Source organism: Schistocerca piceifrons, chromosome 2 (assembly GCF_021461385.2).
Source record: "Schistocerca piceifrons isolate TAMUIC-IGC-003096 chromosome 2, iqSchPice1.1, whole genome shotgun sequence".
NCBI classification, from domain to species: Eukaryota; Metazoa; Arthropoda; class Insecta; order Orthoptera; family Acrididae; genus Schistocerca; species Schistocerca piceifrons.
In genome coordinates this window covers 39,583,645-39,607,096 of record NC_060139.1, presented here as the reverse complement: position 1 = coordinate 39,607,096, position 23,452 = coordinate 39,583,645, and the positions used below count along the sequence as shown (strand labels likewise).

At 50.6% G+C, this 23,452-nt stretch overlaps 24 non-coding genes across 24 annotated transcripts; 12 read left to right on the top strand and 12 right to left on the bottom strand.

The window, feature by feature from the left end:
• Positions 1-487: 487 nt before the first annotated feature.
• On the bottom strand, positions 488-559 carry Trnag-ccc. The gene has a single exon. It is a non-coding gene; the product is annotated as a tRNA-Gly (tRNA).
• A 683-nt stretch (positions 560-1,242) lies between these two features.
• Positions 1,243-1,326, top strand: Trnal-uaa. Its single transcript has one exon. It is a non-coding gene; the product is annotated as a tRNA-Leu (tRNA).
• Positions 1,327-2,452: 1,126 nt separating this feature from the next.
• Trnag-ccc lies at positions 2,453-2,524 on the bottom strand. Its single transcript has one exon. It is a non-coding gene; the product is annotated as a tRNA-Gly (tRNA).
• A 683-nt stretch (positions 2,525-3,207) lies between these two features.
• On the top strand, positions 3,208-3,291 carry Trnal-uaa. Its single transcript has one exon. It is a non-coding gene; the product is annotated as a tRNA-Leu (tRNA).
• A 1,116-nt stretch (positions 3,292-4,407) lies between these two features.
• Positions 4,408-4,479, bottom strand: Trnag-ccc. Its single transcript has one exon. It is a non-coding gene; the product is annotated as a tRNA-Gly (tRNA).
• Positions 4,480-5,156: 677 nt separating this feature from the next.
• Trnal-uaa lies at positions 5,157-5,240 on the top strand. The gene has a single exon. It is a non-coding gene; the product is annotated as a tRNA-Leu (tRNA).
• A 1,126-nt stretch (positions 5,241-6,366) lies between these two features.
• Trnag-ccc lies at positions 6,367-6,438 on the bottom strand. The gene has a single exon. It is a non-coding gene; the product is annotated as a tRNA-Gly (tRNA).
• A 683-nt stretch (positions 6,439-7,121) lies between these two features.
• Positions 7,122-7,205, top strand: Trnal-uaa. The gene has a single exon. It is a non-coding gene; the product is annotated as a tRNA-Leu (tRNA).
• A 1,116-nt stretch (positions 7,206-8,321) lies between these two features.
• On the bottom strand, positions 8,322-8,393 carry Trnag-ccc. The gene has a single exon. It is a non-coding gene; the product is annotated as a tRNA-Gly (tRNA).
• A 683-nt stretch (positions 8,394-9,076) lies between these two features.
• Positions 9,077-9,160, top strand: Trnal-uaa. The gene has a single exon. It is a non-coding gene; the product is annotated as a tRNA-Leu (tRNA).
• Positions 9,161-10,276: 1,116 nt separating this feature from the next.
• On the bottom strand, positions 10,277-10,348 carry Trnag-ccc. The gene has a single exon. It is a non-coding gene; the product is annotated as a tRNA-Gly (tRNA).
• A 682-nt stretch (positions 10,349-11,030) lies between these two features.
• Trnal-uaa lies at positions 11,031-11,114 on the top strand. Its single transcript has one exon. It is a non-coding gene; the product is annotated as a tRNA-Leu (tRNA).
• A 1,116-nt stretch (positions 11,115-12,230) lies between these two features.
• Positions 12,231-12,302, bottom strand: Trnag-ccc. Its single transcript has one exon. It is a non-coding gene; the product is annotated as a tRNA-Gly (tRNA).
• A 683-nt stretch (positions 12,303-12,985) lies between these two features.
• Positions 12,986-13,069, top strand: Trnal-uaa. Its single transcript has one exon. It is a non-coding gene; the product is annotated as a tRNA-Leu (tRNA).
• A 1,116-nt stretch (positions 13,070-14,185) lies between these two features.
• Positions 14,186-14,257, bottom strand: Trnag-ccc. Its single transcript has one exon. It is a non-coding gene; the product is annotated as a tRNA-Gly (tRNA).
• A 683-nt stretch (positions 14,258-14,940) lies between these two features.
• Trnal-uaa lies at positions 14,941-15,024 on the top strand. Its single transcript has one exon. It is a non-coding gene; the product is annotated as a tRNA-Leu (tRNA).
• A 1,116-nt stretch (positions 15,025-16,140) lies between these two features.
• Positions 16,141-16,212, bottom strand: Trnag-ccc. Its single transcript has one exon. It is a non-coding gene; the product is annotated as a tRNA-Gly (tRNA).
• Positions 16,213-16,889: 677 nt separating this feature from the next.
• Trnal-uaa lies at positions 16,890-16,973 on the top strand. The gene has a single exon. It is a non-coding gene; the product is annotated as a tRNA-Leu (tRNA).
• Positions 16,974-18,089: 1,116 nt separating this feature from the next.
• On the bottom strand, positions 18,090-18,161 carry Trnag-ccc. The gene has a single exon. It is a non-coding gene; the product is annotated as a tRNA-Gly (tRNA).
• A 683-nt stretch (positions 18,162-18,844) lies between these two features.
• Positions 18,845-18,928, top strand: Trnal-uaa. The gene has a single exon. It is a non-coding gene; the product is annotated as a tRNA-Leu (tRNA).
• A 1,116-nt stretch (positions 18,929-20,044) lies between these two features.
• On the bottom strand, positions 20,045-20,116 carry Trnag-ccc. Its single transcript has one exon. It is a non-coding gene; the product is annotated as a tRNA-Gly (tRNA).
• A 683-nt stretch (positions 20,117-20,799) lies between these two features.
• Trnal-uaa lies at positions 20,800-20,883 on the top strand. Its single transcript has one exon. It is a non-coding gene; the product is annotated as a tRNA-Leu (tRNA).
• A 1,116-nt stretch (positions 20,884-21,999) lies between these two features.
• On the bottom strand, positions 22,000-22,071 carry Trnag-ccc. Its single transcript has one exon. It is a non-coding gene; the product is annotated as a tRNA-Gly (tRNA).
• A 683-nt stretch (positions 22,072-22,754) lies between these two features.
• Trnal-uaa lies at positions 22,755-22,838 on the top strand. Its single transcript has one exon. It is a non-coding gene; the product is annotated as a tRNA-Leu (tRNA).
• Positions 22,839-23,452: the final 614 nt, after the last annotated feature.

Below are 23,452 nucleotides of genomic sequence, written 5' to 3'. Positions count from 1 at the left end.
TGTTCACCGGCGTTAGGAATCGTTGGCCGTGGTTAGTACATGGATGCGTGCTCGGCTGGGAACTCGACGTGCTGTTGCCTTCTTTCATTTTGCATTTTTCCTTCGGCTTCGTTGTTGCTTAGCAATAATTATGCGGTCCCGCACGCTGACGCCACTCTTGCCTCTCGGTACACTAAGGGGCGAATCTGTGGCCACAATAAAATGAAAGGTTCTGTCGTGTGTTTGTCGTTTTTTGGTCTCTCCCAGTCGTTTGTCGCGCCTGCCCTCTACATATATGCCCATTTCCAAGCGTCAGCTTTCGCGTCAGCCGAGCAAAGTCGACACATGGAGACACACGATGCTGAGAAACGAAAGCCGCAGACTAGCGCCCTGGCAGCACGGACTGAGACGAGGGGCGAAGGAAAACTATTCGTACCGCGACAGTTCACAGTTTCGAAGATCGCGTTTCGTTACGTGGAATACCCGTAGAAGAAAAAAGTACCTTTCGTGCGGTGGCCGGGAATCGAACCCGGATCAACTGCTTGGGAAGCAACCATGCTGACCGTTACACCACCACCGCGTTGTGCTGCGTCCCACCCACGCCTTGATGTGTCGGCTACCCTCCTGCCATCAGAGGCCGAAGGCGACGGCGCTGTAGGCGCTCAACGCCAGGGCGGAGGTGAGCACATCTGAACGCAGTGCGTAGGTGCTGCTAGGGCGATGTAGCGTAGCTAGAAGCAGAACTGACAGCCGTTGAAAAACTGCCCTTTAATTTACAGCAGGGCGATAAAACAAATATCTAATGTGACGTACTTGCTGATGATCCAGAGACGATTCAGCATGTGTGTGCCAATCCAGAAGTAGAAAGCGCCTAAGTATCACAATATTAAGTTGGTTAGTTTGATGCTCGCCTGGAGCCTATCATTAGCTTCCCCTGAGGGCGAAATGCACAGCGTAGCCGTTGCTAGGGAACGGCCTCTTCTGTCGTTTTTTGTTTTCTCTGCGTCAGTGTGAATATTGATAACTACAGTTCTGCTCGTTCCACTCAAGACAGATGGCGACGGAAAACAATGGTGTAAGGCACCATGTTTAAGCTGTGGTTCCCGAAAGTGAGGGTGGGGTGCAACCTCACATCTGACAACTCGTTTTAAATACTCTAAAACCAACGTATTTCCTTCACACAAGAAAAAAACACGCTAATTTCGCAGTCAGGCTCTGGAGATATACCGAGAAACGACGGTGGAAGAGATTTGGCGCCCACGCGTCAGATTGGCCGAGCGGTCTAAGGCGCCAGATTTAAGCTCTGGTTCCCGAAGGGGAGCGTGGGTTCGAACCCCACATCTGACAATGCATTTTAAATATTCCAAAACTACCAATTTCGTACATGCGGGAAAACAAGTAAATTACGCGGGAACAGGTTCCACAGATACTACGAGAAACGGCAGTGACTGTGGTGCTTGCCTTGCAAGTCTGATTGTCTGGCGGCCTGAAAGAATGGAAAGCTGTTAGGAGACATGGCTTTCAGCCACGAGGCCCGGAATCGATTCCCGGTAGCCGAACATTCTTTTGTTTGCTGAGTCTTGGTTATTCTCACGGCATTTACGATATCTTTGGGTTGTGGTTTTTGGGGTCCAAGCATCAGGCGAGCAAACGTGAACGAAAGCAGATATGTGCGTAAATGAGTGTCAGGGCAGTAATAAAGGTGGATGAGACGGTGGATCGGGTATTGGACTGCAGACGTGCCACATTGCGTAGCTCGATAGCTGAGTAAGTTAGAGCGTCGTGCTGTGAACACAAAGGCCACGTATTCGACCGCACCAAGTGCCATTTCATTTTTCTCCCCTAAAAGACAATGCTTCCTCCAGCGACACACTGCCAGGTAAATAACAAGCGATCTTCACAAGAAGTAAGGTGTCTACACGTTGCGCGATACTGTCGCCAACGGCCACACCGCGCGTAGTGCAGCGGTTCTCGTCTGTTCACCGGCGTTAGGAATCGTTGGCCGTGGTTAGTACACGGATGCGTGCTCGGCTGGGAACTCGACGTGCTGTTGCCTTCTTTCATTTTGCATTTTTCCTTCGGCTTCGTTGTTGCTTAGCAATAATTATGCGGTCCCGCACGCTGACGCCACTCTTGCCTCTCGGTACACTAAGGGGCGAATCTGTGGCCACAATAAAATGAAAGGTTCTGTCGTGTGTTTGTCGTTTTTTGGTCTCTCCCAGTCGTTTGTCGCGCCTGCCCTCTACATATATGCCCATTTCCAAGCGTCAGCTTTCGCGTCAGCCGAGCAAAGTCGAGACAAGTCGACACATGGAGACACACGATGCTGAGAAACGAAAGCCGCAGACTAGCGCCCTGGCAGCACGGACTGAGACGAGGGGCGAAGGAAAACTATTCGTACCGCGACAGTTCACAGTTTCGAAGATCGCGTTTCGTTACGTGGAATACCCGTAGAAGAAAAAAGTACCTTTCGTGCGGTGGCCGGGAATCGAACCCGGATCAACTGCTTGGGAAGCAACCATGCTGACCGTTACACCACCACCGCGTTGTGCTGCGTCCCACCCACGCCTTGATGTGTCGGCTACCCTCCTGCCATCAGAGGCCGAAGGCGACGGCGCTGTAGGCGCTCAACGCCAGGGCGGAGGTGAGCACATCTGAACGCAGTGCGTAGGTGCTGCTAGGGCGATGTAGCGTAGCTAGAAGCAGAACTGACAGCCGTTGAAAAACTGCCCTTTAATTTACAGCAGGGCGATAAAACAAATATCTAATGTGACGTACTTACTGATGATCCAGAGACGATTCAGCATGTGTGTGCCAATCCAGAAGTAGAAAGCGCCTAAGTATCACAATATTAAGTTGGTTAGTTTGATGCTCGCCTGGAGCCTATCATTAGCTTCCCCTGAGGGCGAAATGCACAGCGTAGCCGTTGCTAGGGAACGGCCTCTTCTGTCGTTTTTTGTTTTCTCTGCGTCAGTGTGAATATTGATAACTACAGTTCTGCTCGTTCCACTCAAGACAGATGGCGACGGAAAACAATGGTGTAAGGCACCATGTTTAAGCTGTGGTTCCCGAAAGTGAGGGTGGGGTGCAACCTCACATCTGACAACTCGTTTTAAATACTCTAAAACCAACGTATTTCCTTCACACAAGAAAAAAACACGCTAATTTCGCAGTCAGGCTCTGGAGATATACCGAGAAACGACGGTGGAAGAGATTTGGCGCCCACGCGTCAGATTGGCCGAGCGGTCTAAGGCGCCAGATTTAAGCTCTGGTTCCCGAAGGGGAGCGTGGGTTCGAACCCCACATCTGACAATGCATTTTAAATATTCCAAAACTACCAATTTCGTACATGCGGGAAAACAAGTAAATTACGCGGGAACAGGTTCCACAGATACTACGAGAAACGGCAGTGACTATGGTGCTTGCCTTGCAAGTCTGATTGTCTGGCGGCCTGAAAGAATGGAAAGCTGTTAGGAGACATGGCTTTCAGCCACGAGGCCCGGAATCGATTCCCGGTAGCCGAACATTCTTTTGTTTGCTGAGTCTTGGTTATTCTCACGGCATTTACGATATCTTTGGGTTGTGGTTTTTGGGGTCCAAGCATCAGGCGAGCAAACGTGAACGAAAGCAGATATGTGCGTAAATGAGTGTCAGGGCAGTAATAAAGGTGGATGAGACGGTGGATCGGGTATTGGACTGCAGACGTGCCACATTGCGTAGCTCGATAGCTGAGTAAGTTAGAGCGTCGTGCTGTGAACACAAAGGCCACGTATTCGACCGCACCAAGTGCCATTTCATTTTTCTCCCCTAAAAGACAATGCTTCCTCCAGCGACACACTGCCAGGTAAATAACAAGCGATCTTCACAAGAAGTAAGGTGTCTACACGTTGCGCGATACTGTCGCCAACGGCCACACCGCGCGTAGTGCAGCGGTTCTCGTCTGTTCACCGGCGTTAGGAATCGTTGGCCGTGGTTAGTACATGGATGCGTGCTCGGCTGGGAACTCGACGTGCTGTTGCCTTCTTTCATTTTGCATTTTTCCTTCGGCTTCGTTGTTGCTTAGCAATAATTATGCGGTCCCGCACGCTGACGCCACTCTTGCCTCTCGGTACACTAAGGGGCGAATCTGTGGCCACAATAAAATGAAAGGTTCTGTCGTGTGTTTGTCGTTTTTTGGTCTCTCCCAGTCGTTTGTCGCGCCTGCCCTCTACATATATGCCCATTTCCAAGCGTCAGCTTTCGCGTCAGCCGAGCAAAGTCGACACATGGAGACACACGATGCTGAGAAACGAAAGCCGCAGACTAGCGCCCTGGCAGCACGGACTGAGACGAGGGGCGAAGGAAAACTATTCGTACCGCGACAGTTCACAGTTTCGAAGATCGCGTTTCGTTACGTGGAATACCCGTAGAAGAAAAAAGTACCTCTCGTGCGGTGGCCGGGAATCGAACCCGGATCAACTGCTTGGGAAGCAACCATGCTGACCGTTACACCACCACCGCGTTGTGCTGCGTCCCACCCACGCCTTGATGTGTCGGCTACCCTCCTGCCATCAGAGGCCGAAGGCGACGGCGCTGTAGGCGCTCAACGCCAGGGCGGAGGTGAGCACATCTGAACGCAGTGCGTAGGTGCTGCTAGGGCGATGTAGCGTAGCTAGAAGCAGAACTGACAGCCGTTGAAAAACTGCCCTTTAATTTACAGCAGGGCGATAAAACAAATATCTAATGTGACGTACTTACTGATGATCCAGAGACGATTCAGCATGTGTGTGCCAATCCAGAAGTAGAAAGCGCCTAAGTATCACAATATTAAGTTGGTTAGTTTGATGCTCGCCTGGAGCCTATCATTAGCTTCCCCTGAGGGCGAAATGCACAGCGTAGCCGTTGCTAGGGAACGGCCTCTTCTGTCGTTTTTTGTTTTCTCTGCGTCAGTGTGAATATTGATAACTACAGTTCTGCTCGTTCCACTCAAGACAGATGGCGACGGAAAACAATGGTGTAAGGCACCATGTTTAAGCTGTGGTTCCCGAAAGTGAGGGTGGGGTGCACATCTGACAACTCGTTTTAAATACTCTAAAACCAACGTATTTCCTTCACACAAGAAAAAAACACGCTAATTTCGCAGTCAGGCTCTGGAGATATACCGAGAAACGACGGTGGAAGAGATTTGGCGCCCACGCGTCAGATTGGCCGAGCGGTCTAAGGCGCCAGATTTAAGCTCTGGTTCCCGAAGGGGAGCGTGGGTTCGAACCCCACATCTGACAATGCATTTTAAATATTCCAAAACTACCAATTTCGTACATGCGGGAAAACAAGTAAATTACGCGGGAACAGGTTCCACAGATACTACGAGAAACGGCAGTGACTATGGTGCTTGCCTTGCAAGTCTGATTGTCTGGCGGCCTGAAAGAATGGAAAGCTGTTAGGAGACATGGCTTTCAGCCACGAGGCCCGGAATCGATTCCCGGTAGCCGAACATTCTTTTGTTTGCTGAGTCTTGGTTATTCTCACGGCATTTACGATATCTTTGGGTTGTGGTTTTTGGGGTCCAAGCATCAGGCGAGCAAACGTGAACGAAAGCAGATATGTGCGTAAATGAGTGTCAGGGCAGTAATAAAGGTGGATGAGACGGTGGATCGGGTATTGGACTGCAGACGTGCCACATTGCGTAGCTCGATAGCTGAGTAAGTTAGAGCGTCGTGCTGTGAACACAAAGGCCACGTATTCGACCGCACCAAGTGCCATTTCATTTTTCTCCCCTAAAAGACAATGCTTCCTCCAGCGACACACTGCCAGGTAAATAACAAGCGATCTTCACAAGAAGTAAGGTGTCTACACGTTGCGCGATACTGTCGCCAACGGCCACACCGCGCGTAGTGCAGCGGTTCTCGTCTGTTCACCGGCGTTAGGAATCGTTGGCCGTGGTTAGTACATGGATGCGTGCTCGGCTGGGAACTCGACGTGCTGTTGCCTTCTTTCATTTTGCATTTTTCCTTCGGCTTCGTTGTTGCTTAGCAATAATTATGCGGTCCCGCACGCTGACGCCACTCTTGCCTCTCGGTACACTAAGGGGCGAATCTGTGGCCACAATAAAATGAAAGGTTCTGTCGTGTGTTTGTCGTTTTTTGGTCTCTCCCAGTCGTTTGTCGCGCCTGCCCTCTACATATATGCCCATTTCCAAGCGTCAGCTTTCGCGTCAGCCGAGCAAAGTCGAGACAAGTCGACACATGGAGACACACGATGCTGAGAAACGAAAGCCGCAGACTAGCGCCCTGGCAGCACGGACTGAGACGAGGGGCGAAGGAAAACTATTCGTACCGCGACAGTTCACAGTTTCGAAGATCGCGTTTCGTTACGTGGAATACCCGTAGAAGAAAAAAGTACCTTTCGTGCGGTGGCCGGGAATCGAACCCGGATCAACTGCTTGGGAAGCAACCATGCTGACCGTTACACCACCACCGCGTTGTGCTGCGTCCCACCCACGCCTTGATGTGTCGGCTACCCTCCTGCCATCAGAGGCCGAAGGCGACGGCGCTGTAGGCGCTCAACGCCAGGGCGGAGGTGAGCACATCTGAACGCAGTGCGTAGGTGCTGCTAGGGCGATGTAGCGTAGCTAGAAGCAGAACTGACAGCCGTTGAAAAACTGCCCTTTAATTTACAGCAGGGCGATAAAACAAATATCTAATGTGACGTACTTACTGATGATCCAGAGACGATTCAGCATGTGTGTGCCAATCCAGAAGTAGAAAGCGCCTAAGTATCACAATATTAAGTTGGTTAGTTTGATGCTCGCCTGGAGCCTATCATTAGCTTCCCCTGAGGGCGAAATGCACAGCGTAGCCGTTGCTAGGGAACGGCCTCTTCTGTCGTTTTTTGTTTTCTCTGCGTCAGTGTGAATATTGATAACTACAGTTCTGCTCGTTCCACTCAAGACAGATGGCGACGGAAAACAATGGTGTAAGGCACCATGTTTAAGCTGTGGTTCCCGAAAGTGAGGGTGGGGTGCAACCTCACATCTGACAACTCGTTTTAAATACTCTAAAACCAACGTATTTCCTTCACACAAGAAAAAAACACGCTAATTTCGCAGTCAGGCTCTGGAGATATACCGAGAAACGACGGTGGAAGAGATTTGGCGCCCACGCGTCAGATTGGCCGAGCGGTCTAAGGCGCCAGATTTAAGCTCTGGTTCCCGAAGGGGAGCGTGGGTTCGAACCCCACATCTGACAATGCATTTTAAATATTCCAAAACTACCAATTTCGTACATGCGGGAAAACAAGTAAATTACGCGGGAACAGGTTCCACAGATACTACGAGAAACGGCAGTGACTATGGTGCTTGCCTTGCAAGTCTGATTGTCTGGCGGCCTGAAAGAATGGAAAGCTGTTAGGAGACATGGCTTTCAGCCACGAGGCCCGGAATCGATTCCCGGTAGCCGAACATTCTTTTGTTTGCTGAGTCTTGGTTATTCTCACGGCATTTACGATATCTTTGGGTTGTGGTTTTTGGGGTCCAAGCATCAGGCGAGCAAACGTGAACGAAAGCAGATATGTGCGTAAATGAGTGTCAGGGCAGTAATAAAGGTGGATGAGACGGTGGATCGGGTATTGGACTGCAGACGTGCCACATTACGTAGCTCGATAGCTGAGTAAGTTAGAGCGTCGTGCTGTGAACACAAAGGCCACGTATTCGACCGCACCAAGTGCCATTTCATTTTTCTCCCCTAAAAGACAATGCTTCCTCCAGCGACACACTGCCAGGTAAATAACAAGCGATCTTCACAAGAAGTAAGGTGTCTACACGTTGCGCGATACTGTCGCCAACGGCCACACCGCGCGTAGTGCAGCGGTTCTCGTCTGTTCACCGGCGTTAGGAATCGTTGGCCGTGGTTAGTACATGGATGCGTGCTCGGCTGGGAACTCGACGTGCTGTTGCCTTCTTTCATTTTGCATTTTTCCTTCGGCTTCGTTGTTGCTTAGCAATAATTATGCGGTCCCGCACGCTGACGCCACTCTTGCCTCTCGGTACACTAAGGGGCGAATCTGTGGCCACAATAAAATGAAAGGTTCTGTCGTGTGTTTGTCGTTTTTTGGTCTCTCCCAGTCGTTTGTCGCGCCTGCCCTCTACATATATGCCCATTTCCAAGCGTCAGCTTTCGCATCAGCCGAGCAAAGTCGACACATGGAGACACATGATGCTGAGAAACGAAAGCCGCAGACTAGCGCCCTGGCAGCACGGACTGAGACGAGGGGCGAAGGAAAACTATTCGTACCGCGACAGTTCACAGTTTCGAAGATCGCGTTTCGTTACGTGGAATACCCGTAGAAGAAAAAAGTACCTTTCGTGCGGTGGCCGGGAATCGAACCCGGATCAACTGCTTGGGAAGCAACCATGCTGACCGTTACACCACCACCGCGTTGTGCTGCGTCCCACCCACGCCTTGATGTGTCGGCTACCCTCCTGCCATCAGAGGCCGAAGGCGACGGCGCTGTAGGCGCTCAACGCCAGGGCGGAGGTGAGCACATCTGAACGCAGTGCGTAGGTGCTGCTAGGGCGATGTAGCGTAGCTAGAAGCAGAACTGACAGCCGTTGAAAAACTGCCCTTTAATTTACAGCAGGGCGATAAAACAAATATCTAATGTGACGTACTTACTGATGATCCAGAGACGATTCAGCATGTGTGTGCCAATCCAGAAGTAGAAAGCGCCTAAGTATCACAATATTAAGTTGGTTAGTTTGATGCTCGCCTGGAGCCTATCATTAGCTTCCCCTGAGGGCGAAATGCACAGCGTAGCCGTTGCTAGGGAACGGCCTCTTCTGTCGTTTTTTGTTTTCTCTGCGTCAGTGTGAATATTGATAACTACAGTTCTGCTCGTTCCACTCAAGACAGATGGCGACGGAAAACAATGGTGTAAGGCACCATGTTTAAGCTGTGGTTCCCGAAAGTGAGGGTGGGGTGCAACCTCACATCTGACAACTCGTTTTAAATACTCTAAAACCAACGTATTTCCTTCACACAAGAAAAAAACACGCTAATTTCGCAGTCAGGCTCTGGAGATATACCGAGAAACGACGGTGGAAGAGATTTGGCGCCCACGCGTCAGATTGGCCGAGCGGTCTAAGGCGCCAGATTTAAGCTCTGGTTCCCGAAGGGGAGCGTGGGTTCGAACCCCACATCTGACAATGCATTTTAAATATTCCAAAACTACCAATTTCGTACATGCGGGAAAACAAGTAAATTACGCGGGAACAGGTTCCACAGATACTACGAGAAACGGCAGTGACTATGGTGCTTGCCTTGCAAGTCTGATTGTCTGGCGGCCTGAAAGAATGGAAAGCTGTTAGGAGACATGGCTTTCAGCCACGAGGCCCGGAATCGATTCCCGGTAGCCGAACATTCTTTTGTTTGCTGAGTCTTGGTTATTCTCACGGCATTTACGATATCTTTGGGTTGTGGTTTTTGGGGTCCAAGCATCAGGCGAGCAAACGTGAACGAAAGCAGATATGTGCGTAAATGAGTGTCAGGGCAGTAATAAAGGTGGATGAGACGGTGGATCGGGTATTGGACTGCAGACGTGCCACATTACGTAGCTCGATAGCTGAGTAAGTTAGAGCGTCGTGCTGTGAACACAAAGGCCACGTATTCGACCGCACCAAGTGCCATTTCATTTTTCTCCCCTAAAAGACAATGCTTCCTCCAGCGACACACTGCCAGGTAAATAACAAGCGATCTTCACAAGAAGTAAGGTGTCTACACGTTGCGCGATACTGTCGCCAACGGCCACACCGCGCGTAGTGCAGCGGTTCTCGTCTGTTCACCGGCGTTAGGAATCGTTGGCCGTGGTTAGTACATGGATGCGTGCTCGGCTGGGAACTCGACGTGCTGTTGCCTTCTTTCATTTTGCATTTTTCCTTCGGCTTCGTTGTTGCTTAGCAATAATTATGCGGTCCCGCACGCTGACGCCACTCTTGCCTCTCGGTACACTAAGGGGCGAATCTGTGGCCACAATAAAATGAAAGGTTCTGTCGTGTGTTTGTCGTTTTTTGGTCTCTCCCAGTCGTTTGTCGCGCCTGCCCTCTACATATATGCCCATTTCCAAGCGTCAGCTTTCGCATCAGCCGAGCAAAGTCGACACATGGAGACACATGATGCTGAGAAACGAAAGCCGCAGACTAGCGCCCTGGCAGCACGGACTGAGACGAGGGGCGAAGGAAAACTATTCGTACCGCGACAGTTCACAGTTTCGAAGATCGCGTTTCGTTACGTGGAATACCCGTAGAAGAAAAAAGTACCTTTCGTGCGGTGGCCGGGAATCGAACCCGGATCAACTGCTTGGGAAGCAACCATGCTGACCGTTACACCACCACCGCGTTGTGCTGCGTCCCACCCACGCCTTGATGTGTCGGCTACCCTCCTGCCATCAGAGGCCGAAGGCGACGGCGCTGTAGGCGCTCAACGCCAGGGCGGAGGTGAGCACATCTGAACGCAGTGCGTAGGTGCTGCTAGGGCGATGTAGCGTAGCTAGAAGCAGAACTGACAGCCGTTGAAAAACTGCCCTTTAATTTACAGCAGGGCGATAAAACAAATATCTAATGTGACGTACTTACTGATGATCCAGAGACGATTCAGCATGTGTGTGCCAATCCAGAAGTAGAAAGCGCCTAAGTATCACAATATTAAGTTGGTTAGTTTGATGCTCGCCTGGAGCCTATCATTAGCTTCCCCTGAGGGCGAAATGCACAGCGTAGCCGTTGCTAGGGAACGGCCTCTTCTGTCGTTTTTTGTTTTCTCTGCGTCAGTGTGAATATTGATAACTACAGTTCTGCTCGTTCCACTCAAGACAGATGGCGACGGAAAACAATGGTGTAAGGCACCATGTTTAAGCTGTGGTTCCCGAAAGTGAGGGTGGGGTGCAACCTCACATCTGACAACTCGTTTTAAATACTCTAAAACCAACGTATTTCCTTCACACAAGAAACAAACACGCTAATTTCGCAGTCAGGCTCTGGAGATATACCGTGAACGACGGTGGAAGAGATTTGGCGCCCACGCGTCAGATTGGCCGAGCGGTCTAAGGCGCCAGATTTAAGCTCTGGTTCCCGAAGGGGAGCGTGGGTTCGAACCCCACATCTGACAATGCATTTTAAATATTCCAAAACTACCAATTTCGTACATGCGGGAAAACAAGTAAATTACGCGGGAACAGGTTCCACAGATACTACGAGAAACGGCAGTGACTATGGTGCTTGCCTTGCAAGTCTGATTGTCTGGCGGCCTGAAAGAATGGAAAGCTGTTAGGAGACATGGCTTTCAGCCACGAGGCCCGGAATCGATTCCCGGTAGCCGAACATTCTTTTGTTTGCTGAGTCTTGGTTATTCTCACGGCATTTACGATATCTTTGGGTTGTGGTTTTTGGGGTCCAAGCATCAGGCGAGCAAACGTGAACGAAAGCAGATATGTGCGTAAATGAGTGTCAGGGCAGTAATAAAGGTGGATGAGACGGTGGATCGGGTATTGGACTGCAGACGTGCCACATTGCGTAGCTCGATAGCTGAGTAAGTTAGAGCGTCGTGCTGTGAACACAAAGGCCACGTATTCGACCGCACCAAGTGCCATTTCATTTTTCTCCCCTAAAAGACAATGCTTCCTCCAGCGACACACTGCCAGGTAAATAACAAGCGATCTTCACAAGAAGTAAGGTGTCTACACGTTGCGCGATACTGTCGCCAACGGCCACACCGCGCGTAGTGCAGCGGTTCTCGTCTGTTCACCGGCGTTAGGAATCGTTGGCCGTGGTTAGTACATGGATGCGTGCTCGGCTGGGAACTCGACGTGCTGTTGCCTTCTTTCATTTTGCATTTTTCCTTCGGCTTCGTTGTTGCTTAGCAATAATTATGCGGTCCCGCACGCTGACGCCACTCTTGCCTCTCGGTACACTAAGGGGCGAATCTGTGGCCACAATAAAATGAAAGGTTCTGTCGTGTGTTTGTCGTTTTTTGGTCTCTCCCAGTCGTTTGTCGCGCCTGCCCTCTACATATATGCCCATTTCCAAGCGTCAGCTTTCGCGTCAGCCGAGCAAAGTCGACACATGGAGACACACGATGCTGAGAAACGAAAGCCGCAGACTAGCGCCCTGGCAGCACGGACTGAGACGAGGGGCGAAGGAAAACTATTCGTACCGCGACAGTTCACAGTTTCGAAGATCGCGTTTCGTTACGTGGAATACCCGTAGAAGAAAAAAGTACCTTTCGTGCGGTGGCCGGGAATCGAACCCGGATCAACTGCTTGGGAAGCAACCATGCTGACCGTTACACCACCACCGCGTTGTGCTGCGTCCCACCCACGCCTTGATGTGTCGGCTACCCTCCTGCCATCAGAGGCCGAAGGCGACGGCGCTGTAGGCGCTCAACGCCAGGGCGGAGGTGAGCACATCTGAACGCAGTGCGTAGGTGCTGCTAGGGCGATGTAGCGTAGCTAGAAGCAGAACTGACAGCCGTTGAAAAACTGCCCTTTAATTTACAGCAGGGCGATAAAACAAATATCTAATGTGACGTACTTACTGATGATCCAGAGACGATTCAGCATGTGTGTGCCAATCCAGAAGTAGAAAGCGCCTAAGTATCACAATATTAAGTTGGTTAGTTTGATGCTCGCCTGGAGCCTATCATTAGCTTCCCCTGAGGGCGAAATGCACAGCGTAGCCGTTGCTAGGGAACGGCCTCTTCTGTCGTTTTTTGTTTTCTCTGCGTCAGTGTGAATATTGATAACTACAGTTCTGCTCGTTCCACTCAAGACAGATGGCGACGGAAAACAATGGTGTAAGGCACCATGTTTAAGCTGTGGTTCCCGAAAGTGAGGGTGGGGTGCAACCTCACATCTGACAACTCGTTTTAAATACTCTAAAACCAACGTATTTCCTTCACACAAGAAAAAAACACGCTAATTTCGCAGTCAGGCTCTGGAGATATACCGAGAAACGACGGTGGAAGAGATTGGGCGCCCACGCGTCAGATTGGCCGAGCGGTCTAAGGCGCCAGATTTAAGCTCTGGTTCCCGAAGGGGAGCGTGGGTTCGAACCCCACATCTGACAATGCATTTTAAATATTCCAAAACTACCAATTTCGTACATGCGGGAAAACAAGTAAATTACGCGGGAACAGGTTCCACAGATACTACGAGAAACGGCAGTGACTATGGTGCTTGCCTTGCAAGTCTGATTGTCTGGCGGCCTGAAAGAATGGAAAGCTGTTAGGAGACATGGCTTTCAGCCACGAGGCCCGGAATCGATTCCCGGTAGCCGAACATTCTTTTGTTTGCTGAGTCTTGGTTATTCTCACGGCATTTACGATATCTTTGGGTTGTGGTTTTTGGGGTCCAAGCATCAGGCGAGCAAACGTGAACGAAAGCAGATATGTGCGTAAATGAGTGTCAGGGCAGTAATAAAGGTGGATGAGACGGTGGATCGGGTATTGGACTGCAGACGTGCCACATTGCGTAGCTCGATAGCTGAGTAAGTTAGAGCGTCGTGCTGTGAACACAAAGGCCACGTATTCGACCGCACCAAGTGCCATTTCATTTTTCTCCCCTAAAAGACAATGCTTCCTCCAGCGACACACTGCCAGGTAAATAACAAGCGATCTTCACAAGAAGTAAGGTGTCTACACGTTGCGCGATACTGTCGCCAACGGCCACACCGCGCGTAGTGCAGCGGTTCTCGTCTGTTCACCGGCGTTAGGAATCGTTGGCCGTGGTTAGTACATGGATGCGTGCTCGGCTGGGAACTCGACGTGCTGTTGCCTTCTTTCATTTTGCATTTTTCCTTCGGCTTCGTTGTTGCTTAGCAATAATTATGCGGTCCCGCACGCTGACGCCACTCTTGCCTCTCGGTACACTAAGGGGCGAATCTGTGGCCACAATAAAATGAAAGGTTCTGTCGTGTGTTTGTCGTTTTTTGGTCTCTCCCAGTCGTTTGTCGCGCCTGCCCTCTACATATATGCCCATTTCCAAGCGTCAGCTTTCGCGTCAGCCGAGCAAAGTCGACACATGGAGACACACGATGCTGAGAAACGAAAGCCGCAGACTAGCGCCCTGGCAGCACGGACTGAGACGAGGGGCGAAGGAAAACTATTCGTACCGCGACAGTTCACAGTTTCGAAGATCGCGTTTCGTTACGTGGAATACCCGTAGAAGAAAAAAGTACCTTTCGTGCGGTGGCCGGGAATCGAACCCGGATCAACTGCTTGGGAAGCAACCATGCTGACCGTTACACCACCACCGCGTTGTGCTGCGTCCCACCCACGCCTTGATGTGTCGGCTACCCTCCTGCCATCAGAGGCCGAAGGCGACGGCGCTGTAGGCGCTCAACGCCAGGGCGGAGGTGAGCACATCTGAACGCAGTGCGTAGGTGCTGCTAGGGCGATGTAGCGTAGCTAGAAGCAGAACTGACAGCCGTTGAAAAACTGCCCTTTAATTTACAGCAGGGCGATAAAACAAATATCTAATGTGACGTACTTACTGATGATCCAGAGACGATTCAGCATGTGTGTGCCAATCCAGAAGTAGAAAGCGCCTAAGTATCACAATATTAAGTTGGTTAGTTTGATGCTCGCCTGGAGCCTATCATTAGCTTCCCCTGAGGGCGAAATGCACAGCGTAGCCGTTGCTAGGGAACGGCCTCTTCTGTCGTTTTTTGTTTTCTCTGCGTCAGTGTGAATATTGATAACTACAGTTCTGCTCGTTCCACTCAAGACAGATGGCGACGGAAAACAATGGTGTAAGGCACCATGTTTAAGCTGTGGTTCCCGAAAGTGAGGGTGGGGTGCAACCTCACATCTGACAACTCGTTTTAAATACTCTAAAACCAACGTATTTCCTTCACACAAGAAAAAAACACGCTAATTTCGCAGTCAGGCTCTGGAGATATACCGAGAAACGACGGTGGAAGAGATTTGGCGCCCACGCGTCAGATTGGCCGAGCGGTCTAAGGCGCCAGATTTAAGCTCTGGTTCCCGAAGGGGAGAGTGGGTTCGAACCCCACATCTGACAATGCATTTTAAATATTCCAAAACTACCAATTTCGTACATGCGGGAAAACAAGTAAATTACGCGGGAACAGGTTCCACAGATACTACGAGAAACGGCAGTGACTATGGTGCTTGCCTTGCAAGTCTGATTGTCTGGCGGCCTGAAAGAATGGAAAGCTGTTAGGAGACATGGCTTTCAGCCACGAGGCCCGGAATCGATTCCCGGTAGCCGAACATTCTTTTGTTTGCTGAGTCTTGGTTATTCTCACGGCATTTACGATATCTTTGGGTTGTGGTTTTTGGGGTCCAAGCATCAGGCGAGCAAACGTGAACGAAAGCAGATATGTGCGTAAATGAGTGTCAGGGCAGTAATAAAGGTGGATGAGACGGTGGATCGGGTATTGGACTGCAGACGTGCCACATTGCGTAGCTCGATAGCTGAGTAAGTTAGAGCGTCGTGCTGTGAACACAAAGGCCACGTATTCGACCGCACCAAGTGCCATTTCATTTTTCTCCCCTAAAAGACAATGCTTCCTCCAGCGACACACTGCCAGGTAAATAACAAGCGATCTTCACAAGAAGTAAGGTGTCTACACGTTGCGCGATACTGTCGCCAACGGCCACACCGCGCGTAGTGCAGCGGTTCTCGTCTGTTCACCGGCGTTAGGAATCGTTGGCCGTGGTTAGTACATGGATGCGTGCTCGGCTGGGAACTCGACGTGCTGTTGCCTTCTTTCATTTTGCATTTTTCCTTCGGCTTCGTTGTTGCTTAGCAATAATTATGCGGTCCCGCACGCTGACGCCACTCTTGCCTCTCGGTACACTAAGGGGCGAATCTGTGGCCACAATAAAATGAAAGGTTCTGTCGTGTGTTTGTCGTTTTTTGGTCTCTCCCAGTCGTTTGTCGCGCCTGCCCTCTACATATATGCCCATTTCCAAGCGTCAGCTTTCGCGTCAGCCGAGCAAAGTCGACACATGGAGACACACGATGCTGAGAAACGAAAGCCGCAGACTAGCGCCCTGGCAGCACGGACTGAGACGAGGGGCGAAGGAAAACTATTCGTACCGCGACAGTTCACAGTTTCGAAGATCGCGTTTCGTTACGTGGAATACCCGTAGAAGAAAAAAGTACCTTTCGTGCGGTGGCCGGGAATCGAACCCGGATCAACTGCTTGGGAAGCAACCATGCTGACCGTTACACCACCACCGCGTTGTGCTGCGTCCCACCCACGCCTTGATGTGTCGGCTACCCTCCTGCCATCAGAGGCCGAAGGCGACGGCGCTGTAGGCGCTCAACGCCAGGGCGGAGGTGAGCACATCTGAACGCAGTGCGTAGGTGCTGCTAGGGCGATGTAGCGTAGCTAGAAGCAGAACTGACAGCCGTTGAAAAACTGCCCTTTAATTTACAGCAGGGCGATAAAACAAATATCTAATGTGACGTACTTACTGATGATCCAGAGACGATTCAGCATGTGTGTGCCAATCCAGAAGTAGAAAGCGCCTAAGTATCACAATATTAAGTTGGTTAGTTTGATGCTCGCCTGGAGCCTATCATTAGCTTCCCCTGAGGGCGAAATGCACAGCGTAGCCGTTGCTAGGGAACGGCCTCTTCTGTCGTTTTTTGTTTTCTCTGCGTCAGTGTGAATATTGATAACTACAGTTCTGCTCGTTCCACTCAAGACAGATGGCGACGGAAAACAATGGTGTAAGGCACCATGTTTAAGCTGTGGTTCCCGAAAGTGAGGGTGGGGTGCACATCTGACAACTCGTTTTAAATACTCTAAAACCAACGTATTTCCTTCACACAAGAAAAAAACACGCTAATTTCGCAGTCAGGCTCTGGAGATATACCGAGAAACGACGGTGGAAGAGATTTGGCGCCCACGCGTCAGATTGGCCGAGCGGTCTAAGGCGCCAGATTTAAGCTCTGGTTCCCGAAGGGGAGCGTGGGTTCGAACCCCACATCTGACAATGCATTTTAAATATTCCAAAACTACCAATTTCGTACATGCGGGAAAACAAGTAAATTACGCGGGAACAGGTTCCACAGATACTACGAGAAACGGCAGTGACTATGGTGCTTGCCTTGCAAGTCTGATTGTCTGGCGGCCTGAAAGAATGGAAAGCTGTTAGGAGACATGGCTTTCAGCCACGAGGCCCGGAATCGATTCCCGGTAGCCGAACATTCTTTTGTTTGCTGAGTCTTGGTTATTCTCACGGCATTTACGATATCTTTGGGTTGTGGTTTTTGGGGTCCAAGCATCAGGCGAGCAAACGTGAACGAAAGCAGATATGTGCGTAAATGAGTGTCAGGGCAGTAATAAAGGTGGATGAGACGGTGGATCGGGTATTGGACTGCAGACGTGCCACATTGCGTAGCTCGATAGCTGAGTAAGTTAGAGCGTCGTGCTGTGAACACAAAGGCCACGTATTCGACCGCACCAAGTGCCATTTCATTTTTCTCCCCTAAAAGACAATGCTTCCTCCAGCGACACACTGCCAGGTAAATAACAAGCGATCTTCACAAGAAGTAAGGTGTCTACACGTTGCGCGATACTGTCGCCAACGGCCACACCGCGCGTAGTGCAGCGGTTCTCGTCTGTTCACCGGCGTTAGGAATCGTTGGCCGTGGTTAGTACATGGATGCGTGCTCGGCTGGGAACTCGACGTGCTGTTGCCTTCTTTCATTTTGCATTTTTCCTTCGGCTTCGTTGTTGCTTAGCAATAATTATGCGGTCCCGCACGCTGACGCCACTCTTGCCTCTCGGTACACTAAGGGGCGAATCTGTGGCCACAATAAAATGAAAGGTTCTGTCGTGTGTTTGTCGTTTTTTGGTCTCTCCCAGTCGTTTGTCGCGCCTGCCCTCTACATATATGCCCATTTCCAAGCGTCAGCTTTCGCGTCAGCCGAGCAAAGTCGACACATGGAGACACACGATGCTGAGAAACGAAAGCCGCAGACTAGCGCCCTGGCAGCACGGACTGAGACGAGGGGCGAAGGAAAACTATTCGTACCGCGACAGTTCACAGTTTCGAAGATCGCGTTTCGTTACGTGGAATACCCGTAGAAGAAAAAAGTACCTTTTGTGCGGTGGCCGGGAATCGAACCCGGATCAACTGCTTGGGAAGCAACCATGCTGACCGTTACACCACCACCGCGTTGTGCTGCGTCCCACCCACGCCTTGATGTGTCGGCTACCCTCCTGCCATCAGAGGCCGAAGGCGACGGCGCTGTAGGCGCTCAACGCCAGGGCGGAGGTGAGCACATCTGAACGCAGTGCGTAGGTGCTGCTAGGGCGATGTAGCGTAGCTAGAAGCAGAACTGACAGCCGTTGAAAAACTGCCCTTTAATTTACAGCAGGGCGATAAAACAAATATCTAATGTGACGTACTTACTGATGATCCAGAGACGATTCAGCATGTGTGTGCCAATCCAGAAGTAGAAAGCGCCTAAGTATCACAATATTAAGTTGGTTAGTTTGATGCTCGCCTGGAGCCTATCATTAGCTTCCCCTGAGGGCGAAATGCACAGCGTAGCCGTTGCTAGGGAACGGCCTCTTCTGTCGTTTTTTGTTTTCTCTGCGTCAGTGTGAATATTGATAACTACAGTTCTGCTCGTTCCACTCAAGACAGATGGCGACGGAAAACAATGGTGTAAGGCACCATGTTTAAGCTGTGGTTCCCGAAAGTGAGGGTGGGGTGCAACCTCACATCTGACAACTCGTTTTAAATACTCTAAAACCAACGTATTTCCTTCACACAAGAAAAAAACACGCTAATTTCGCAGTCAGGCTCTGGAGATATACCGAGAAACGACGGTGGAAGAGATCTGGCGCCCACGCGTCAGATTGGCCGAGCGGTCTAAGGCGCCAGATTTAAGCTCTGGTTCCCGAAGGGGAGCGTGGGTTCGAACCCCACATCTGACAATGCATTTTAAATATTCCAAAACTACCAATTTCGTACATGCGGGAAAACAAGTAAATTACGCGGGAACAGGTTCCACAGATACTACGAGAAACGGCAGTGACTATGGTGCTTGCCTTGCAAGTCTGATTGTCTGGCGGCCTGAAAGAATGGAAAGCTGTTAGGAGACATGGCTTTCAGCCACGAGGCCCGGAATCGATTCCCGGTAGCCGAACATTCTTTTGTTTGCTGAGTCTTGGTTATTCTCACGGCATTTACGATATCTTTGGGTTGTGGTTTTTGGGGTCCAAGCATCAGGCGAGCAAACGTGAACGAAAGCAGATATGTGCGTAAATGAGTGTCAGGGCAGTAATAAAGGTGGATGAGACGGTGGATCGGGTATTGGACTGCAGACGTGCCACATTGCGTAGCTCGATAGCTGAGTAAGTTAGAGCGTCGTGCTGTGAACACAAAGGCCACGTATTCGACCGCACCAAGTGCCATTTCATTTTTCTCCCCTAAAAGACAATGCTTCCTCCAGCGACACACTGCCAGGTAAATAACAAGCGATCTTCACAAGAAGTAAGGTGTCTACACGTTGCGCGATACTGTCGCCAACGGCCACACCGCGCGTAGTGCAGCGGTTCTCGTCTGTTCACCGGCGTTAGGAATCGTTGGCCGTGGTTAGTACATGGATGCGTGCTCGGCTGGGAACTCGACGTGCTGTTGCCTTCTTTCATTTTGCATTTTTCCTTCGGCTTCGTTGTTGCTTAGCAATAATTATGCGGTCCCGCACGCTGACGCCACTCTTGCCTCTCGGTACACTAAGGGGCGAATCTGTGGCCACAATAAAATGAAAGGTTCTGTCGTGTGTTTGTCGTTTTTTGGTCTCTCCCAGTCGTTTGTCGCGCCTGCCCTCTACATATATGCCCATTTCCAAGCGTCAGCTTTCGCGTCAGCCGAGCAAAGTCGACACATGGAGACACACGATGCTGAGAAACGAAAGCCGCAGACTAGCGCCCTGGCAGCACGGACTGAGACGAGGGGCGAAGGAAAACTATTCGTACCGCGACAGTTCACAGTTTCGAAGATCGCGTTTCGTTACGTGGAATACCCGTAGAAGAAAAAAGTACCTTTTGTGCGGTGGCCGGGAATCGAACCCGGATCAACTGCTTGGGAAGCAACCATGCTGACCGTTACACCACCACCGCGTTGTGCTGCGTCCCACCCACGCCTTGATGTGTCGGCTACCCTCCTGCCATCAGAGGCCGAAGGCGACGGCGCTGTAGGCGCTCAACGCCAGGGCGGAGGTGAGCACATCTGAACGCAGTGCGTAGGTGCTGCTAGGGCGATGTAGCGTAGCTAGAAGCAGAACTGACAGCCGTTGAAAAACTGCCCTTTAATTTACAGCAGGGCGATAAAACAAATATCTAATGTGACGTACTTACTGATGATCCAGAGACGATTCAGCATGTGTGTGCCAATCCAGAAGTAGAAAGCGCCTAAGTATCACAATATTAAGTTGGTTAGTTTGATGCTCGCCTGGAGCCTATCATTAGCTTCCCCTGAGGGCAAAATGCACAGCGTAGCCGTTGCTAGGGAACGGCCTCTTCTGTCGTTTTTTGTTTTCTCTGCGTCAGTGTGAATATTGATAACTACAGTTCTGCTCGTTCCACTCAAGACAGATGGCGACGGAAAACAATGGTGTAAGGCACCATGTTTAAGCTGTGGTTCCCGAAAGTGAGGGTGGGGTGCAACCTCACATCTGACAACTCGTTTTAAATACTCTAAAACCAACGTATTTCCTTCACACAAGAAAAAAACACGCTAATTTCGCAGTCAGGCTCTGGAGATATACCGAGAAACGACGGTGGAAGAGATCTGGCGCCCACGCGTCAGATTGGCCGAGCGGTCTAAGGCGCCAGATTTAAGCTCTGGTTCCCGAAGGGGAGCGTGGGTTCGAACCCCACATCTGACAATGCATTTTAAATATTCCAAAACTACCAATTTCGTACATGCGGGAAAACAAGTAAATTACGCGGGAACAGGTTCCACAGATACTACGAGAAACGGCAGTGACTATGGTGCTTGCCTTGCAAGTCTGATTGTCTGGCGGCCTGAAAGAATGGAAAGCTGTTAGGAGACATGGCTTTCAGCCACGAGGCCCGGAATCGATTCCCGGTAGCCGAACATTCTTTTGTTTGCTGAGTCTTGGTTATTCTCACGGCATTTACGATATCTTTGGGTTGTGGTTTTTGGGGTCCAAGCATCAGGCGAGCAAACGTGAACGAAAGCAGATATGTGCGTAAATGAGTGTCAGGGCAGTAATAAAGGTGGATGAGACGGTGGATCGGGTATTGGACTGCAGACGTGCCACATTGCGTAGCTCGATAGCTGAGTAAGTTAGAGCGTCGTGCTGTGAACACAAAGGCCACGTATTCGACCGCACCAAGTGCCATTTCATTTTTCTCCCCTAAAAGACAATGCTTCCTCCAGCGACACACTGCCAGGTAAATAACAAGCGATCTTCACAAGAAGTAAGGTGTCTACACGTTGCGCGATACTGTCGCCAACGGCCACACCGCGCGTAGTGCAGCGGTTCTCGTCTGTTCACCGGCGTTAGGAATCGTTGGCCGTGGTTAGTACATGGATGCGTGCTCGGCTGGGAACTCGACGTGCTGTTGCCTTCTTTCATTTTGCATTTTTCCTTCGGCTTCGTTGTTGCTTAGCAATAATTATGCGGTCCCGCACGCTGACGCCACTCTTGCCTCTCGGTACACTAAGGGGCGAATCTGTGGCCACAATAAAATGAAAGGTTCTGTCGTGTGTTTGTCGTTTTTTGGTCTCTCCCAGTCGTTTGTCGCGCCTGCCCTCTACATATATGCCCATTTCCAAGCGTCAGCTTTCGCGTCAGCCGAGCAAAGTCGACACATGGAGACACACGATGCTGAGAAACGAAAGCCGCAGACTAGCGCCCTGGCAGCACGGACTGAGACGAGGGGCGAAGGAAAACTATTCGTACCGCGACAGTTCACAGTTTCGAAGATCGCGTTTCGTTACGTGGAATACCCGTAGAAGAAAAAAGTACCTTTTGTGCGGTGGCCGGGAATCGAACCCGGATCAACTGCTTGGGAAGCAACCATGCTGACCGTTACACCACCACCGCGTTGTGCTGCGTCCCACCCACGCCTTGATGTGTCGGCTACCCTCCTGCCATCAGAGGCCGAAGGCGACGGCGCTGTAGGCGCTCAACGCCAGGGCGGAGGTGAGCACATCTGAACGCAGTGCGTAGGTGCTGCTAGGGCGATGTAGCGTAGCTAGAAGCAGAACTGACAGCCGTTGAAAAACTGCCCTTTAATTTACAGCAGGGCGATAAAACAAATATCTAATGTGACGTACTTACTGATGATCCAGAGACGATTCAGCATGTGTGTGCCAATCCAGAAGTAGAAAGCGCCTAAGTATCACAATATTAAGTTGGTTAGTTTGATGCTCGCCTGGAGCCTATCATTAGCTTCCCCTGAGGGCGAAATGCACAGCGTAGCCGTTGCTAGGGAACGGCCTCTTCTGTCGTTTTTTGTTTTCTCTGCGTCAGTGTGAATATTGATAACTACAGTTCTGCTCGTTCCACTCAAGACAGATGGCGACGGAAAACAATGGTGTAAGGCACCATGTTTAAGCTGTGGTTCCCGAAAGTGAGGGTGGGGTGCAACCTCACATCTGACAACTCGTTTTAAATACTCTAAAACCAACGTATTTCCTTCACACAAGAAAAAAACACGCTAATTTCGCAGTCAGGCTCTGGAGATATACCGAGAAACGACGGTGGAAGAGATCTGGCGCCCACGCGTCAGATTGGCCGAGCGGTCTAAGGCGCCAGATTTAAGCTCTGGTTCCCGAAGGGGAGCGTGGGTTCGAACCCCACATCTGACAATGCATTTTAAATATTCCAAAACTACCAATTTCGTACATGCGGGAAAACAAGTAAATTACGCGGGAACAGGTTCCACAGATACTACGAGAAACGGCAGTGACTATGGTGCTTGCCTTGCAAGTCTGATTGTCTGGCGGTCTGAAAGAATGGAAAGCTGTTAGGAGACATGGCTTTCAGCCACGAGGCCCGGAATCGATTCCCGGTAGCCGAACATTCTTTTGTTTGCTGAGTCTTGGTTATTCTCACGGCATTTACGATATCTTTGGGTTGTGGTTTTTGGGGTCCAAGCATCAGGCGAGCAAACGTGAACGAAAGCAGATATGTGCGTAAATGAGTGTCAGGGCAGTAATAAAGGTGGATGAGACGGTGGATCGGGTATTGGACTGCAGACGTGCCACATTGCGTAGCTCGATAGCTGAGTAAGTTAGAGCGTCGTGCTGTGAACACAAAGGCCACGTATTCGACCGCACCAAGTGCCATTTCATTTTTCTCCCCTAAAAGACAATGCTTCCTCCAGCGACACACTGCCAGGTAAATAACAAGCGATCTTCACAAGAAGTAAGGTGTCTACACGTTGCGCGATACTGTCGCCAACGGCCACACCGCGCGTAGT